General features: G+C 37.5%; 1 long non-coding RNA gene across 2 annotated transcripts in view; it reads right to left on the reverse strand.

Moving 5' to 3' along the window:
* The window catches only part of LOC142361690 (uncharacterized), a 209,879-nt gene that overhangs the window by 76,298 nt on the left and 121,472 nt on the right, over window positions 1-12,109 (reverse strand). For both annotated transcript variants that reach the window (XR_012764334.1, XR_012764335.1), the window contains exon 5: window positions 4,682-4,786. This is a non-coding gene — a long non-coding RNA (uncharacterized LOC142361690). The remainder of the gene's footprint in view (window positions 1-4,681; window positions 4,787-12,109) is intronic.

Here is a 12,109-nt window from a genome sequence, read left to right on the forward strand (position 1 = left end):
GGCCATAACTCATTACTCCATCAAAGGATTTGGCATTTCAATCGATGGGAAATGATGTGTGATCATTCTAATTTATTATACATCATTTCCCATCAATCGGTGTGCTGAAGGCTTGACATAATAAGTAGTTACAGACACTGTCAATCATTCTTGGTCAAATACCTCTGAATGCCACCATTTGGTGCACCTTCAGCCATTCATCCAAACCGCAAATATTCATCCAAAACATTCAGCAATCAGGCTGTAACTAGCGGTACATAAAAAGGCTCACAAAAAAATGTTTAGGAAGATCTCAAAAGCTTCAAGAACACATGGAATTGAAGAAAAGATATTTATCATGAAAGTCCACTTTTAAGGAAAAGCATAAAAATTGTGAAACCCAGTCTCTGGTGGAACAGTGAGTCCAGCTAGGAAAAGACTGAAAAACTGCATGCTTCAGTACTGCAGTGGATTTTAGTGGGATCAACTATTATGCTGGCCACCTTACTGTAAGAAGGATCTAAAGTCTGCTTACTTGTGTCAGCACAATTCCTTTCATCTTCAGTGGGCTGCATGGGTAAGTAAAGCCAGGCCACAGTTAATCTTTACCCTACTGATGAGATCGAAACTCTTGAAATCAGCCGTGAGCATTAAACATTCCTTCCATCTCCAAAATTCCCTTTAAAGTTCCCTTTCCATAATTCTCTTTGAGGTCTCCTTTTTATGCCCCAGCAAAAACTGCCAAAATTACTCCCTCTATTAATCACGTTTTCAAAAATAATTTTGTATTACTCATCAGATCAATTAATACAGTAGTAACTTCCATGGTTTTGCTTTGTCACTCTAAGTGTCAGCAATGTCCAAAGGGTTACAGACTCCTCCCAATCCAGAAGTTTGACACAACCACAATCACTGTCAAGTTACTTCTTAAAGCAAAACAAAACACTCTTTCAGTGACAATTTTTCTCCTGGACTTATTTTGGGAATCCATTTGACCACTTCACCTGTTTCGTAAGGCCAATGAACCTCTTTTCTACAAGATCAGTATGACACTTAATAATTACATTCTTTCACAAGAATGTATTAATCCACTTAGTTAAAAACTTCAGTCCCCCATATCTATTCATTCTTAAACCAAGCCTGACCTTTCTCTTCAGAATTCACCTGTATTTAATCCAGTCATTTGGTACAGCATACACTGCCAAAAAAGACAGATAAAACATTTCTGGTAGCAAAAAAACAATGACATGTTACAAAAGAACAGTATAACAAGAACTTCCAACGTCGCAGAATTAAGCATAAGCTGGGTGACTAACTGCTGTTGAAAGCCAGCCAACATCTCCTTTAAGATAGCAAGCACCTATGTCTGTGGTATCTTTCAGATGTCAGACTAGATGATCCAGCAGGTCAGCTCTAGTTCCACTGTGTGCATTATTCCCTCTCATTCTTAGCTATTCTTCTATACTTTTCTGTTTCTTCCCCTACAAGAGGACTTGTACTGTCTCTCTAACAATCCTCATCTTTTTATCCATCTCTCTTTCTTCAAGATACTGTCTTGTCTTCCTGTGTGACAAATGTAAAAGCTATTGTATTGAGTTCCACATAGCAATATCTCATTATTGGTAAGCTGGTTAGAGATAGTTTGTATGAAAGGGCTACATAAAAACAATACATTGAATCAACTTTCTTTCTGCCCATCCATCCTTCCTATACTCTTCATTAGATTTGTCAGCCTAAAATAATGCAATACTGGACAGTTTAATGTGGTCCCTAAACTGACAGGTTTATTTATTCTGTTACTACGAAATATTTTGCTTCCCCTTTCAAGCCCTATTCCCCCAGCTCCTGTATGCTGTTCCAATCCTCTTACCAGCCTCCAGCCTGATCTTCCCTGACAATGGCAGCCCCCGAGAAAGGCAATTTGTACCCTCTACTGGATTTTTAAAATTAAAAACGTTAATAAAATCAGGTCAAGCTAATTTAATACTTTTTTTAAATATGCACATTTTTCACATATAATTTTTGGGGGAGACTTCCTGGTGGTTTCTTGTGAGAAGTGCTTCTGAGAGAGGCAACAAACTTAGACTTTGTCAAGTGAGTTTACACTCAAGGAGCAGTCACCAGCCCATCCACTCAGAGATTATGCACTCGCTGACAATTCTGTACTTGCAAACACCAGGATTCAGCTTGGAAATCTCATTTTAAGAGTTCTAGTACCTTCTCTTCCAAATAGGGAACATAAATGTTACTACATCTAATCAACATATACAGAGTGATACCTTAAATTAGAAATTCAAATACATGCAACAATCTGCTTGCCAACAATCTCCATACCAAAAATTATTCAGATAAAGTATTTGGTGAATAATTTTGAATAGCAAATTCACTTGAGAGAATCAAAAGCAGCTCACAGACAATTCACAAATGAAAAAAAGTTATACATGTTAAATCTTTTATTATGAACTATTTTTCATCTCTCTTCTGTTATTTGTTTTTCCATTCCAGGCAAGACAGCTTCAGAAAAAATGGGACAAAAAGGCAAAAAGAACCCCCAAGTCTTTTCTTACTTGGCACTGTCAGGTAATTCTTAAGTAATTACCGATGTATTCAGAAGGGAAGAAGTTAAATGTTGACCCAGTTAAGGAGAAAAATGTCCATCCTAGTGAAAAGACTACACACAAAATTCTAGCCTGGTAAGTCTGGAAATGAGACTTACAGTCCTCCCAAACACAGGTCTCATAATTAACAGACTTTTAACTATCGCTGCATTGCCAGGTGCAAACTTAATAAAAGATTATAAATGATAGATGAACTGTATTTCCAGCAGCTGTTTGTAATCCCAAGCAAAAATCTTCATTAAGATGGTGTTAACGTCGTAAATGGTTATCTATTAATTCAAAGTATTGTGAAACATCAAACATTATTCATTTCGAACACTGTGGTGAACAGCAAGCTAAGAAACCATGCTGTAAATAAAGTTTTAAAACATGAAGTTTTAAGTCAGACAATCCAAAGTTACAATTAATAATGTCCAACTTTCTGCAGTCTTGAATGATTGCCCTGGGAATCAGCTGAGCTCCACAGAAGCACAGCTACCTAAAACCCAGCTGTAAGAGCAGGGTGTCTGTATGCTGGAATTTAAGCCTACCTCATTTTGTTAGATCCAGTGGCACACAACAAAAATGTCAGCCCCAGCACCGGCTTTGCTGCAGCTCCTGATCTGGGGAAACATCCACGCTCAGTAGGGCAATGTTCTACGAGCAACCAGCTCTGCTGATATGCTCCAAAAGTTAAATAAAAATATGTATTTTCTTATATTAGTCCCTTTTATACAATTCTAAGGTAAACAGGATTTGCAGGGAATAAAAAAAATACACCGAATATACCCAACCTTCCCTCATTAAATGTGCAGAGATGTAGAGAGGTGTGAACTCTGATCTGGAGGAGGTTCCCTTCTTGACCCACTGTGTTTGAGAGTTTCTTATAACAGCAGTGTATAGTGCTCTCGTTCAGGAAATCTCACAAAAGCCCTTCTCACCTAAAGCCTCCACCCTTTTCATAGAGCTACAGCCTCAGAAATGCAAAGACTGGAACATCTCCATTTGACTCCAAAATTTACCCCGTACTGAGTTATGACAGACAGTCATTCACTGTATGCTTTGTGGCAAGGGTTTTTACAATGTTTTAGCAAGAAAAACAGCACACAGGAACACCTCCACCACACCTAGACCTGCTCACCAAATTAGAAAAAAAGAGGTAATCTGTGTATCACTTTTATTCAATGCATTCTGTACAGGCCTTACAAAAAGACAGAACCCAAAATCAACATCCATTAGAAATACTCACCAAAGAACTTTCCTTGACAAGAGCTACAGAGAAAGCTTTAAGATTAGCCTATGCAATTCACTTTTTATTTCACAATTTTATTTTTAATACATTTCTAACAGAAAAAAAGAGAGAGCATCAAACTGCAAGATAAACTCTAGATTTAGCAGATCCATTAGTTATAATTAGATAAATGGTCTCGTGGATGCTTAGTAATGATTATTACTTCTTATTACTTATATGTGTAGAAATTCCTAGATAAAGCCACTGTAAATATTATATTTGTCTCCAAAGGACCTTCAAAGCCATTTTCCTTCTTTCCTCACTTTTTTAGCCTTAACAATGTACAGAACTAATGAGACTCAAATCACGACCATTAGCATTTCCAAAGATGTAAGCTGCTCTAAACAGCTGCACTATCTCAGTTTCCAACCAAAGCAGAGCTCCCTACTTCTAACAAAAGTAACCTCCCTTTTAGTTAAGTTTATTTCCCTCCCTTACTCCTACTCAAAGGTTTAAACATCTATTCTTCCCCCCTCGAGCAACAGGAAATGAAATTCTGTTTAAACACTCACATGATGAATACACGGCTAAAAAGAGATACAAAGACTAATTTGTTGAGTAAAAAGATCAATAATCATTTAAATTAGACAACTGTACTGTATCCTTGGATCCTAGTCTCTCTCTACACTACTTATTTAATACATTATATAAGAAATAGTTCACAGTTAACCTAAACATTTTCTCTTTCTTTACATACTGTACGCAAATCTTAAAATCACACCTTTTCATGTGTACAGAAAGAAAAATGTACTATATAGAAAAATATTTTCCTGAGTGTTTTGTAGCCCAAATAAAATTGTCATTTCTTACTTACCTGAATAATACTCCTCTGCCACTTTGGAAGAAAACGCCAATAGAGTCAATGTGGTGTGCAAGTCAATTTTTCCCTCTTGACTTAAAGCACTGCCAGTTAGGACGTCTGCAGGGAACAAAGTTTTGATGGGAATTACACCAGTAAAAATCCAGTACAATGCCAATGATTTGATGAAACTATTTCCCCCTACATTTTATCTGTGTAAAGAACAGAACAATTTGGCCCATTCCAGACAATTATATATAGGTGAACATAGGGGAAAATCAGTAACAAAATACAGGGAAGCATTGAGATGCTGAGATGATACCATACGATGCAGATAAGATCATTTTAATTCAAGCAGAATGGTATGCTTAAGTGATCTTTCAATGGGACGTACTGTTAATGGGCTATGCACCCAAATCAGCTAAATGAGTAACCAGTAAAGCGTTCCTGAAGTTTGCTCCCTATTGAATTCTGGAAAAGAAATCATACCTCCATAAAAAAAAGAGTTAAAAAAATAGAATTAAAATATTAATAATTTTTGACAGGCCTTGTGTGGCCTGCACCATTACACATTGAAAACATGCTTCATGTTAGTAACAAGTCTCATATGTAAAACTAAAGAATAAGTGTAAATCATGGCTGCACCAATGTCATTTTTTATGGATAAGCAACAATAAATGATCTACCAAATTGATGTGCTTTATCTAATAATTGTCTCCATGTTACGTAATTTTCAATTTTAAAATAGCATGACTTTAACCCTTAGTATCAAACCTTGGGTAGTGGCACAATATCCAACAAATTTAAACTGTGTGCTCCTCTTCCAAACATGGCTTGTTTTCTTGACACGCTGAATTTTTTAATGTATTAGTTATTCTGCTTATTTCCCCAAAATAACAAACCTGCAGTCTCTGAGTTCATGCACATTTGTACCACATGAAGAAGCTGGCATAAGCAAGCAGCAGTCATTTTGACATGACAGATTAGAATGGCACAGAAGGAGCAATTTTGGTGTTTCAAGTTAATAATAGGAAAGATTTGCCCTCTATGATACATTATGTTAAAAACCCACTTTATAGCCACATTCAAATAAGGTTCTTATTTAGATCAGAGAGATTAACAACTCTGCAAAAGTCATTCCAAACTATGAGACACCCATTTGCAAAATACAAGTACAAATCTGTAATACATTCATAAGATTGGTTGAGGCATCAGAGTATATTGCTTTGCCTTCCATACAATTTTTTACTTACAAATAAAATGCATGTATTTTAGGTCTAACAGAATCAGTTAAGGGGACAACCAAGCTTAGAAACAAAACTACCATATTCAAGTATTCAGCCCATTCCACTTATAACTCAGGTGTTTCAAAAGCAAGGAAATTGAGTTAAGACATATGTTACCCTTAGCTGCATATTCCTACACTTTTCCCCTAGATGCAACAGGTAAAAGAAAGCATTATTCTCTACACTGATTTCTGCTTTGCCTCTACAGTGCCTTTTTCTTCACTTTTATACAGCCTTTATGTTATTTCACCTTGGGAGAAGGGAAACTGCATTTTGTAAATAACTTTGAAAAGTGCTGTCTGTTCTGGAGAAGACACAGAAATTTGCTTTATTCTTTTACCTATAGAAAGATTTATGAAATACAGTAGAAAGACAGATTCAACCACAAGGCAGATAGCTGGTTTCCAAACCCTAGAAAATTTCTGATGTGTTCAAAGCAGAGGTTTTTGTTCAGCCAGTTACAGAAATAAGGGCCAGCCATGAAAATTAGATCTCAGTTAGATGTGGAAACACTCGCTTCCCACTAAAGTTCAGGCGTTCTGATCTGCATTTAGATCCCTATCCGCTACAAAGACTACATTAATTTAATGTGTTATAACAAGAAAAATTCATTCTTGCCACACACATTAAAAAAATAAAATTCAAAGACAAACCATTCTTCAAAGGAAACAAGGGCCCCATCTGCTGATGTTTAAATGTACTACATTAACACATGCACTACAGTGCTACCACAGATAAGACAGGTATTGAAATGAATCCCAAAGACAAATCACCACATTAACTGTGCTGCATTCTTCTGGTATCTCTTTTATAGGTAAAAAAAAGTTTTTAGGCCCTTGGGTCAATCAGTTTCTACTGATGATGAGAGCTTTGTCTGTGAAAAAAAATTGGGAGACTAGGAAGGAAATTCAGGCAGGAACCTGAATTTGCACAGCAGAAAAATAAGGGAATATATAGCCAGTCCCATATATAGCAAAACAAAATGATGTCTATCCACATACAATGAAAAGTTATAGAAAATAATAAAATATTACTATTCAAATCTCACCCAACATGCTAAAATTACGAATTATCAAAATGTCCAAAAACACAACAGAGGCATTAAAGCAGCATTTTAAGAGCAATGATGAAAGCAGGCATCTGGGAAATGTCAAAGTCAAACTCTTCTAAAGTTTAAAACACCTTGTTAAAGAGTCTAATGATTGTTTATTGAGAGTTCTTAAAACAAAGCACTGTTTTGCTTACACAAATCCCATACATAGCAGACTTTACATTCTCTTGTGGCAAAAAATTGCAGGGAGCTTAATGAAGACAAAACAAATGTCATTATGGACAAGAACATTTCAAACAATGTATCAACAAAGAGCCGGCAGCTGAATTTATAATCTCATATACCTATATTCCACAGTAAAAAAGTACATAATTTTGGAAGGAGTAAAACATACTTGTTTATGTGGCTACAACATAGAAAAGGTTCATTCTGATATACCTGGGCAAAGTATGCGTCTGGTCTCTCTCCCCAAGCCTAGCAGCATGGCAAATGAACCTCTGATTAAAGCTGAAGCAAGCGCTAAAGAAACTTGGTTCTGTTCTTCTCTCCTGGACAGCAAGCCAGGTGTTTACTTACACCAGCTGTCCTACACTCTAGAATGTAACTTTACTGTGGAGAACTCTGGACTCTGCTTCATCCTACCTAAATGAGTTCTGTGCCATAGGTCTTGTTTTCGTTTATGGTCGCCACTGGGCCAGACAGACACCGCTACAGGACAAAATCTCATGAATCACTGACTTTTTCAGGAAATGAGAAATGCATTATATATTTCCAGTAAATATTCTAATACAATGGTAAAAGCTATGCAAATGTACTAGACATATATGTACCTTAGAAAATTCTTAGTGTTCACTACCAAAACCCTGTGACACTTGAAATGATTTCCAGCTGGCCAGTGGTCAGAAGGCAACATGCAAAACATTTCACTGCATGGATAAAAACAATAATTAGAAATTCAGTGCTAGTGAATTCTTCAGTGAGCATGAGTATAATCCACACAATAAACAACACTGGCCTGGCTTGTGACTGAATAAATTAAAATCAAAATAAGTTTAAATATAGTTCCAAGATGCGCTACCAGAGTTCAAGGCACAAAACTAAACTATAATTAAAACTACTTCTTGAGAGCACAATTAGATCTAGTGTGGTTTTGTGGCATTTTCTTATGACTGTATCTTGCATATAGTTCCTTCCATCAGCTTTTGTATTATAAACCTGTTTTGGCTTGTCCACAGTCTGATTATTGAAATGTACTTCAGGCTGAAATATGTTTAATGAGGGATTTGTCCACTGGAGTAGCCAGATAACCTTGCCCACCTCAGAACAACAGAACATAAGACTATGGGCCAGTTCCCTGGATACTGCATTTCCTCAAAATGAAATTTAAGGTTTATTTAAGCATTAGAATTCACATGTTTTTTTATAAAGTCTGTCTGTTTGGGCAGGTTGTTTTTTGGTTGATCGTTGTCGCTCATAACAGAGGAAAACAACTAAAAGCTGTCAGAAAACAGCTTGCTCAAAAAAGTGTCTGGGAAAAATATGAGCATTCCCATTCTTGATCACAGATAACACAAAGTAACTTTACTATCCCCCTTCATTAGATCAGACATCAATCTCCAATCTGATAATACATGTTAGGAAAAGCAATTATATCTGCATTGGTTATGAGCACGTTAGAAACAAAGCCGCTGCAACTGAATGTTGTCAACGGGGCATCTGCTTCTTTGCGTGAAGCTACGTGTCACACAGTGAGTTGATCCCACTGGTTACTGCTGTGGAAAAAAGCAAAGCTCGACCCTGTCACCTGCTCGCAGCTGAGCGCTCCCCACCACGCACTCCTGTCTCCTGCCTCTGGCTCTTCCTGGACTGGAGCTTATTCAGCTAGGCCAAACAGTGGAAAACTGACCCTGCAAGCAAAGTGGATAGGATCGGATCAGCCTATGGAGTCAAGCCCAGCAACGAATCTTACAAGAGCCAGGCAGAGCCTGTGGAAGGAAAGGGCAGGACTTCATAACAAGGAGGAAGCCTGGGGAGGTGAAGGCAACTTCCCCTTTCGGCAGCGACAGTGCAGCTGTGATTATAATTTGATCCTGAACTTCTCAGCTGTGCTTCTGCATTTCTGCCGCATTCAGAAACCAATGTGTTTTGAATAGTGCCCTGACTCTTAACAGTCTGCTGTTGCTCCTTGACAGGCATGCCAGTGTTTCGTTTTGGGGTTTGCACGGCTGCCAGGGAATTCAGCAGTATCTCATTGCACAGTAGATGAAGAATAAAGCTGGCTAGGAATGACAACATTTAGTAAGTACTTACTTCAACTGCAATCCTACAATCCAAATAACTTTCTAAAAAAGCAAGAATTTGCGATCTTGTCTCCATAAACGCTTCAGTCAAACACTACTAAGTCCAAGACCAGGTACACGTTCAAGTTAACATGCATTTCAGTCTCATTGACTTCTGTGGTGTGAAACATCTAACAAAGACTCATTTGAAATGAACAGTGTCAGGGTCTACTTATGTCCCAAGTACCACAGATGAACCAACAACTCAAGTGGCTGGCTATTTCAGTGCTTTTCTTCAGCAAACAGCAATACCTGTCACATTACACGTATACAGCTGCCTTGTAAATCTCAGCTACTTCCATTGGGATTGTATTTCCAAAGGCAAGTAGTTACAATCCCGACAAGCAAATCCCCGCTTTTTATTGCCTCAGAATAAGGCATCTTTTGAAATCAATGCAATGACTTGCTTATAAGTCCTTAATGTTTTAAACTGACACCAATTTCATAATGATGTTCCCTTTTTACTCTTAGATAAATTGTTTTATATGGCATTTCTTATAACTGCTCCCTTTCTATTTCATTTTCCCTTTTGAAAAGTCAGTTAACATACTCTGAGGAAGATGTAATATTGAATAAAAAGAAACACGTACTTTGGATAAGCAGAAAATGAGAGCCGTAGTTCAGCAGGAAGACATGATTTTGCAAATTTGGTGAAATACTTCATGAACATTTTTTAACAATTCCTGATATATATTTTGATCAGTTCAGTAATTTGTTCTCCTCTTTTCTGCCTTTCTCAACCCATCATATCACATTTTAGCTTTATAAGGGAAAACACAGCATTCCAGAAATCTGATTGGCAGACATAAAGGCTGGCAGGCACAGAGGGTGCCTTTTTGATTTAATAACGATGACTTATATCATTGTTTTGAAAGACCCATGAAACAGAATGGAACTTTCTTTTCAAACCTAGTATTTCTATACCACTGCTTATGCTTGGAAGAAGCAGCTCTATTTTGGCTGCTTTTGGTCTCTTTTGGAGGCATCTATTGATGCTTACTAACATGTTAATGAACAGCATTGCAGTGGTGAAAGTACTGGATACAAGGCTTTTTTGGAGCTTATTAATACTTCTCTTTTATCAGGCAGAGGAGATGCTGTAATGTGACACCTGAAAGCGTGCTGTCTCTGAAGTGCTCCCAGTCACTGCTGGACCACAGAGCAACAGAAGGGGCTGAAATGAACATCATCACAAATAAGACTTACACAGACTGTGCAAACACATAAAAAGGAAAAAGCTGAGACTGAAGTTACCGGATAAAAGGAGTGTTCCCATTACTTTTGTCTTTAGTTAGGATCTCACCCAGAGTCCTCACGTTCTAAAGTACAGCGCGCTATTTGCCGTAGGCCTAGACCTCATTAAAAAGTAAAGTTACCCTTTATTTATCAATAGTTCTACAACTCTGTGTCCTGGGACATGCAAAGTTTTCTTCCAGATGCAGGGAACATTGTGCACAGTGCATTGTGGAGCTGCTACGGCAATAACTAATCGTTCAATAAGAAAAGATATAGATGTCAAACCCACAAATAAGGAAAGGTTAACTCCCTTTTGATAGGGATATTGAGTTTAAGACTTACTCCAGGTGCATATGGGGATGTGTGATTTTAAAGTCTCCCTTACCTTTTAAGAACTTCAGGTACACCAAGGAAACACTTGGAAAAGTATTTTGTCCCTGTATCAGCAATTTGGTGCAAATGTTTCCCTTCCCAGAGAACCGTAACTATTGTTTAGCTGACGGCTGGGTGGGAGCTTTCCACCACTCAAAAGATATCACATCTCTAATTATTAAATGACCCTTAAAATTGTTATTGCATTAGATTATAATTGTAGTGTATTTAGCTGTGAAATTGCATGGACATTTTTGTGCCTCTACATTTCTAAGTACTCTCCCCACTTGTTAAGTCAAACAGCATTTTGTTTTCAGCGTTCAGTGCTGATTATCCATGGAGGCAGAGGCATGCACACACATGCACACTGTCTCTCTGCTCTTTCACAGAGAATTTACATCTGCTGCTTCTTGGGTTTTGTTCTCTTTCAGACCAAGGCTCTCTGCTCTTGCCATACAGCGGAAACCTTGAAATAACAAATAACTATGTTCAATAACCTAACTATAATGGAAGTATGCTCAGATGAAATTGATAGTGTTGCCAACTCTCATTATTTTCCTATGAATCTTGTGATATTTTCTATTTTTCTTAAAGCTCTGACTGCTGAAATCATATGAATAAATGTGAATCTGAGCTTCCATTTAAAAAGTGTCTAGATTTCTCAAACATCAAGTAAAACCTGAAAATATGAACCCAATGTACCCAAGAGGTCTAAAACAACCAAAGGTCAATTAAAAAAAAAAAAGAGGGGTGTTAAATTACATCATAATTTTAATGTAATTTCTTAATTTCAACTCAATCCTGAATACTTGAATTTGACCAGTAGTGCAAATTGGCTAAAATCCTCAGACAAGTGTTGCGCACTACGAAGTAAGGAACAAGGGTAAAAAGAGGGAGGAATTCTCGCACTTAGGATATGAATCAGCTCCCCAGGAGAGTGTTTCTGGCTCGGAGTTGGAGCAGTAGCACTGAACAGAGCTTCAATGCCAAGTCCATCTCTGCTACCCATGCCTTGCTGTACCTCTCCCCCAAGGGGTGCTATGATTCAAGGTCTGGAGCTTTGAACTATCCGAAAAGCAGTTACTATTTTGTACATCCAGATTTTTCTTTTTGTCTATGCATCCTACATCTACAGGATGTGGTTACTTCAGACAGACCA

Source organism: Opisthocomus hoazin, chromosome 6 (assembly GCF_030867145.1).
Source record: "Opisthocomus hoazin isolate bOpiHoa1 chromosome 6, bOpiHoa1.hap1, whole genome shotgun sequence".
NCBI classification, from domain to species: domain Eukaryota; kingdom Metazoa; phylum Chordata; class Aves; order Opisthocomiformes; family Opisthocomidae; genus Opisthocomus; species Opisthocomus hoazin.